The 8,251-nt window shown below is 31.9% G+C and overlaps 1 pseudogene; it reads left to right on the forward strand.

The window, feature by feature from the left end:
- The first annotated feature begins 7,761 nt into the window (after positions 1–7,761).
- LOC133813343 (small nucleolar RNA Z247) lies at positions 7,762–7,872 on the forward strand (annotated as a pseudogene).
- The last annotated feature ends 379 nt before the right edge of the window (positions 7,873–8,251 follow it).

Genomic DNA, 8,251 nt, shown 5'->3' on the forward strand with positions numbered 1-8,251 from the left:
GTCAGTGACATGTTCTGAAGAACAATCAGAATTACATGTTGATGAACAATCAAATTCTTCCTCTGTGTCATGACAGAATACACTTCTATTAAGTTTTATTTTGTAAAATATTTAATTTTTTATGTTATTTATTATTGAGAAATATGATATTTAATTTATTGCAGATCGAAAAGATTCCTCGATTGAAGCCTATATTAGAGGAGAATGAACACTTTGAGTGCAAGATAGGAGTAAAAAGTAAGATGGATGATGTCACAAAACTTATTGACTGATGTGTTAGAGATTGGAGGTACAATTAATTGGGTCGATGACACTGATAGGCAAGACACTTGTGACAATGTTGATGTTACAAATGAAGGTCAAGCTACAGAAATTGGTAACAAGAATCATGTACAATCTATGAATGAAGTCATAAGAGATGATACTGATAGGCAAGACACTTATGACAATGTTGATGTTACAAATGAAGGTCAAGCTACAGAAATTGGTAAGAAGAATCATGTATAATCTATGAACGAAGTCATAAGAGATGATACTGATAGGCATGGGACTTGTGACATTGGTGTTACAAATGAAGATCAAGCCATTGGTCAAGCTACAGAAGTTGGACCAGAAGAGAGACAATGTGACAAATTTGACTGGTTTGCTCTTAAGGCTCACATAGATTAACAATTTTCATTGATAAGATCTGAAATTGCAATGTTGCCTTCAAAGATAATTTTCTTACTTCAACAACAAAATATTATACCAATGCCCCAATGTGATGATGGCCATGGTGGAAACTGTACTGGTAATTTGTAATTTGTATATTTTAAAATGTTTGGATAGTATAAGAATGACAATGTTTTAAAAAATTTATATATAGTTAAGTTCTACTAAGATCATCATCATGACATACAGTAAATGCTCTCAAAACTCGACCATGTATAGTCGAGCTCTACTCATATCAATTGAGCTCTACGCATATCAGTTGAGCCATATTATAAAGGTTCTACCAAACTCAACCATGTATAGTTGAGCTCTACTCATGTTAGTCGAGCCATGCAGTAAAGGCTCTCAAAACTCAACCATGTACAGTCGAGCTCAACTCATATCACTTGAGCTCTACTCATATCAGTTGAGCGATATTGTAAAGGTCTACCAAACTCAACCATGTATAGTTGAGCTCTACTCATGTTAGTCGAGCCATACAGTAAAGGTTCTTAGTCGAGCTCTACTCATAGCAGTTGAGCCATATTGTAAAGGTTCCACCAAACTCAATCATGTATAGTTGAGCTCTACTCATGTTAGTTGAGCCATATTATAAAGGTTCTACCAAACTCAACCATGTATAGTTGAGCTCTACTCATGTGAGTCGAGCCATACAATAAAGGCTCTCAAAACTCAACCATGTATAGTTGAGCTCTACTCATATTAGTCGAGCTCTACTCATATTAGTTGAGTCATATTGTAAAGCTTCTACCAAACTCAACCATGTATAATTGAGCTCTACTCATGTCAGTCGAGCCATACAGTAAAGGCACTCAAAACTCAACCATGTATAGTTGAGCTCTACTCATATCAGTCGAGCTTTACTCAAATTAGTTGAGCCATATTGTAAAGGTTCTACTAAACACAACCATGTATAGTTGAGCTCTACTATACATAAATTATCACTTTTAATGAATACAATAATGTCCATACCAATATTTTACTATAAATAAAATTGTCAATATACTTAATAAATTAATTGTACAAAAATATTTGTATTTTCATAATTTTCCTAGACTAAATTATCACACTTATTAAGATTCAGTTATTATTATCAAACACATTGTCACATCTCATATCTACTATACATAAATTATCGCATTTAATGAATACAATAATGTTCATGCCAATATTTTACTAATAAATAAAATTATCAATATACTTAATAAATTAATTGTACAAAAATATTATATTTTCATAATTTTCCTAAACTAAATTGTCACATTTATTAAGATTCAGTTATTCTTATCAAACACATTGTCACGTCTCCTATCTACTATACATAAATTATCACATTTAATGAATACAATAATGTTCATGCCACTATTTTACTAATAAATAAAATTGTCAATATACTTAAAAAATTAATTGTACAACAATATTTGTATTTTCATAATTTTCCTAGACTAAATTGTCACATTTATTAAGATTCAGTTATTCTTATCAAATACATTGTCACGTCTCCTATCTACTATACATACATTATCGCATTTAATGAATACAATAGTGTTCATGCCAATATTTTACTAATAAATAAAATTGTCAATATACTTAATAAATTAATTGTACCAAAATATTTGTATTTTCATAATTTTCCTAGACTAAATTGTCACATTTATTAAGATTCAATTATTCTTATTAAACACATTGTCACGTCTCCTATCTACTATACATAAATGATCGCATTTAATGAATACAATAATGTTCATGCCAATATTTTACTAATAAATAAAATTTTCAATATACTTAATAAATTAATTGTACAAAAATATTTGTATTTTCATAATTTTCCTAGACTAAATTGTCACATTTATTAAGATTCAATTATTCTTATCAAACACATTGTCACGTCTCCTATCTACTATACATAAATTATCACATTTAATGAATACAATAATGTTCATGCCAATATTTTACTAATAAATAAAATTGTCAATATACTTAAAAAATTAATTGTACAAAAATATTTGTATTTTCATAATTTTCCTAGACTAAATTGTCACATTTATTAAGATTCAGTTATTCTTATCAAACACATTGTCACGTCTCCTATCTACTATACATAAATTATCACATTTAATGAATACAATAATGTTCATGCCACTATTTTACTAATAAATAAAATTGTTAATATACTTAATAAATTAATTGTACAAAAATATTTGTATTTTCATAATTTTCCTAGACTAAATCGTCACATTTATTAAGATTCAATTATTCTTATCAAACACATTGTCACGTCTCCTATCTACTATACACAAATTATCGCATTTAATGAATACAATAATGTTCATGCCAATATTTTACTAATAAATAAAATTGTCAATATACTTAAAAAATTAATTGTACAAAAATATTTGTATTTTCATAATTTTCCTAGACTAATTTGTCACATTTATTAAGATTATGTTATTCTTATCAAATACATTGTCACGTCTCTTATCTACTATACATAAATTATCGCATTTAATGAATACAATAATGATCATGCCATTATTTTACTAATAAATAAAATTGTCAATATACTTAATAAATTAATTGTACAAAAATATTTGTATTTTCATAATTTTCCTAGACTAAATTGTCACATTTATTAAGATTCAGTTATTCTTATCAAACACATTGTCACGTCTCCTATCTACTATACATAAATTATCGCATTTAATGAATACAATAATGTTCATGCCAATATTTTACTAATAAATAAAATTGTCAATATAATTAATAAATTAATTGTACAAAAATATTTGTATTTTCATAATTTTGCTAGACTAAATTGTCACGTTTACTAAGATTCAGTTATTCTTATCAAACACATTGTCACGTCTCCTATCTACTATACATAAATTATTGCATTTAATGAATACAATAATGTGCATGCCAATATTTTACTAATAAATAAAATTGTCAATATACTTAATATATTAATTGTACAAAAATATTTGTATTTTCATAATTTTCCTAGACAAAATTGTCACATTTATTAAGATTCAATTATTCTTATCAAACACATTGTCACAAGCTCGATCACCCATGGTTGAGCTCTACTCATGTCAGTTGAGCTCTAAGATGAAATTATCATTAGTTTTCCAAATCTCGATCGTTAACAGTTGAGCTCTACTCACATCAGTTGAGCTTTATGCTAAAATATTTATCAATCTTCGCAAAGCTCAACCATCCATGGTCGAGCTCTACTCATGTCAGCTGACCTCTATGATGAAATTATCATTAGTTTTCCAAATCTCGACCGTTGACAGTTGAACTCTACTCACATCAATAGAGCTCTATGTTGAAATATTTATCAATCTTTGCAAAGCTCAACCATCCATTGTCGAGCTCTACTCATGTCAGATGAGTTCTATAATGGAATATTTATCAATCTTTGCAAAGCTTAACCATGTATCAAAGTTTCTACTCATGGAAGTTGAGGTTCATGTCAAGTGAACACAAGAAAATTTAAATTAATTCAAATACAATTATATAAGTTAACCGTAGTAATTCAAACATAGGCATATGCAACAACCATTACAATTTAGATGTTGTGGCTCGTAAGGGGCATGTTTTTTTTTGGAGTGACCAGGCTGCCCACATAAACCACACATTTTTATCCATTTTTTGCCATTGCCAACTAATAGGAATCTTTTCAACTTTGTTCTACCACGCATGATTGAGACATTTGGAGGCAATACCTTCGGCAATAAGGGAACAAGTGTGAGTGTTACAATAAGTTCGTATTGAGAAATGCTCTGAGTTGGTAACTTTTGTTGCATGCACTGACCGATTGCATGACTTTTTAATACATTTTGTCACATATAATGACTTGGTAGATTTATTAATTTCCATCTCAAAGAAAAGCCTTTATTGCAATATCATTCAACTTAGTTTTTACCTCGTCCTTGTTCTTGAATTCTTAACCAATTGCCAAATCTGATCCATTTGGGAAACTAAACGGGTCTTCACTAGTGACGTGATTTTGTTCGTCGTGGTGGTCTGATGGATCATAGTAGTTGAGTGGGTCAATGTCATCTGGAGTTGGAGATGGTGATGCTGCCTTTTTGTTAAGAACGTCCATAGGTTCATAACCTAGATTAACAGAACATTAGAAAATATATTTGATGTTAAAATTATAATTAATAAGTTTAAAGATTACAAATACAAATCTCAACCAAGTCTAGTTAGGCTCTAATAGTATCTCAACCCATTATAGTTGAGCTCTACTAATATCTCAACCAGCTATAGTTAAGCATTAGTTGAGCTTTAATAATATCTCAACCAACTATAGTTGAGCAACAATTGAGCTCTACTACTTGAATTAACATATCAATCTCTTCTTTTTGCAAATAATGTAATATCTCTTTTGACAAAAATGTAGATTGAACAATTTTATAGATTAAAATGATAATTCTCAACCAAGTTCAGTTGAGCTCTACCAGTATCTCAACCAACAACAGTTGAGCACTGCCATTATCTCGAACATCTCTACCTAGTTGAGCTCGATTATACCAAGCCAAGAAATAAGCAATATCATCTTTTTCATGGGTCTTACTTTGCAAAATAACTATTTTTAACTCAAAAACCATAAAATGGCAATGACATGTGTAACATTATACTTTCATTGTTATTTTTACCACATGTTTATGAAGAAAAAAATATGTAAATAAGAAAAATGCAAATATTTAGTTCGAACATTCAAATGTAGAAAGATTTGAAATTTAAAATACTAATGTCGACTAGGCCTAGGTGAGCTCAACTACTATTTTAACCATAAATAATTGAGCAACAATTGAGCTCATCCATGTTTGGTTGAGCTTAACTGTACATAGTCGAACTAGTATCTCACCCATGTTTGGTCGAGCTCTACTGTAACTATCATCTCGACAAAACCCAATCGAGCTCAACTATACATAGTCTATAACCATTTTCTGGTTTTTGAGTTGAAAATGTCAATTTTTCGAAGTGAAACTCACGAAGAAGATAATACACAGATCTCGACTGTGTACAGTTGAGCTTGATTGTGCACAGTTGAGCTCTCAACTATGTACAGTTGAGCTCGACTATGCACAGCTGAGCTCTCAATTGTGCACAGTCGAGCTCAATTGTGCACAGTCGAGCTCAACTGTGCACAGTTGGGATTTACGTATCATCTTCTTCGTGAGTGCTCTCAACTGTGCATAGTCGAGCTCAACTGTACACAGTTGAGATCTGCGTATCATCTTCTTCGCGAGTTTCACTTCGAAAAATCATTATTTTCAACTCAAAAACCATAAAAATGGTTATAATATGGCTAAGAAGGTACTTATATTGTTGTTTTTTTTATCACATTTACATGAAAAAACAAACATATATGCAAATAAAATACAACTTTCTTTATTTTCACATTCAAATCAAAAATTAAAAAGTTAGGGTTTTTCACTTACTTTACCTTAATGTAATTGCTTTTTTCCAACAATGTCACTGAAATAGATATGTAAGTGTGTCACAACATAATCCTTCTATAGATTTGGAGAGATTTTGAAGAAGAAATGGTGGATGGAGAAGAAAAGGATGAACCCTGTTTTTTTTTAGATTTTTTTTTGGAACATCTGATTTTTTTCTTCTTTTAATTAAAAATAAATATAAAAATAAAAGGGGCATTATTGGAATACCAAAGTTTCATTAAAGGAGGAGGTTAGTGCAGCTAAAATTTGAAAAATAGAGGTTACAAAGCTAATAGAAAAACTTTTTAAGGTTATATAGCTTAATTATCCATTTATTAAGATAGTTCTTTGATGAGCTTGCTGTCCTTGGGCAAAAGGGAATCGAGTCAGGAGATCTATACTATGGCAACAAGATCAATAAGTTTAGGAACTAATTTTGTTGATCTATCGTGCAAAAGAACCAATTCAAGGTCCGACTTGGCAAGGGTGTGAGACAGTTGGGTGAGAAATCTAGACGTGGTGTGCTTGCTTTCATTCCATATTGGCTCTTTGGGAAGATGGAATAAACTCCGTTTGGAGTTCTTGTTCGAATGACATCGTTTTCAGACTATTGGCTGTTTGGGAAGCTGTGCTTGCTTCCATTAGTAATATGTCACCCATTATGCCTGCCAGCATATGTGGTCTACGCCAACGCCCTTGAAGAACTTATGCTATTAACGACAAAATGCGTGTTAAAAAGATTCTTTATCATGAAATAACAATACCCATTTCAAATGGAACAAAACTATAACTAGATTAATTGACTAAAATTATAAAAATAATTTTCTAATTAAAAATTAAATCACCTGGGTTTGTTACAATTCTGTTAGTCTCTAAAGTTACTTGTAACAGAGTGTTTCTTATAGCTTCTCAAAGCTTCCTTTGTAATATTATATATAGGGGAATATACTCATAATAGGCTCACATATTCTTACTGAGCTGATTCATTTCATTACTCTTTGCTCTTTTCTCATTTGGTATCAATGCCTTGGTTTTTTTTTTTCTCTCGGTCTGGCATTTTGCTTCCATGGCGTCTTCTTCGAGTAACGCTCCTAGGGTTACTTCATCTACTTCTGGTATCACCCAAGCCACTGTTACGACGGTAATTCTGGATCATCTTGTTCCTTTCATGTTTCGCTTGGATCGAAACAATTTCTTTTACTGGAGATCTCAAGTGTTGTCAACTGTTCGTGCGCATCCATTGGAAGGGTTTCTGGATGGTTCTAGAGCTCGACCTCAACCAACTATGGTGGATCTTGATGCAGCTGATCGGACCATTCCTAATCCAGAGTTCACAAACTGGATTCTCTTGGATAAGTTCCTTATGAGTTGGCTCTTCAACTCGATTTCTAAAAGCATGCTTGGTCGTGTTGCTAAGTGTTACTCGGCTAATGAAATGTGAACTATGTTGGCTCAGATCTTCTCCAACAAGTCTAAGGCGCAAGTTCTTCAGCTTCGTGGTTTGCTTCAAACTACAAAGAAATGGGCTACACATGTGGAAGAATATGTACTCAAGATGCAATGTTTAGCTGATGCTTTGATGGCTGCGGGTCAAGCAATTTCCGATGATGATCTGATTGTGTATATCCTTGGTGGCTTGGATAGTGAGTATGAATCTATTGTAGTTAATCTCACCTCTAAGGACTCTGTTACTTTGTTGGAAGTCCAGTTCATGTTGCAAAGTCAGTAAATGAGACTTGAGCAACAACATGCAATTTCTGCCTTGGATCTTCAAAATCCAACAGATCACTATGCTGCCACCACCATGAAAGAGCCATTTGCTTCATCTTATGATAATTCTACTCGTAATCGAGGCTTTCCGCGTTGTAGAGGTGGTAGGTTTTCAAACAATTAAAGTACTAGTAATTGTCCAATTTGTTAGCCGTGTAACAAGGCCGATCATGTTGTTCTCAAATGCTACAAACGTTTTGATGTGAGTTCTCAATGGGGTAACAGCCTCGGAGTTACTTTTGAGGCTACAACTGCTGATCCACAAGCTATATTTGCTAATGCCAACACTGTGAATGATTAGAATTGGTACATGG

The sequence above is a fragment of the Humulus lupulus genome, chromosome 1 (assembly GCF_963169125.1).
Source record: "Humulus lupulus chromosome 1, drHumLupu1.1, whole genome shotgun sequence".
Lineage (NCBI taxonomy): Eukaryota > Viridiplantae > Streptophyta > Magnoliopsida > Rosales > Cannabaceae > Humulus > Humulus lupulus.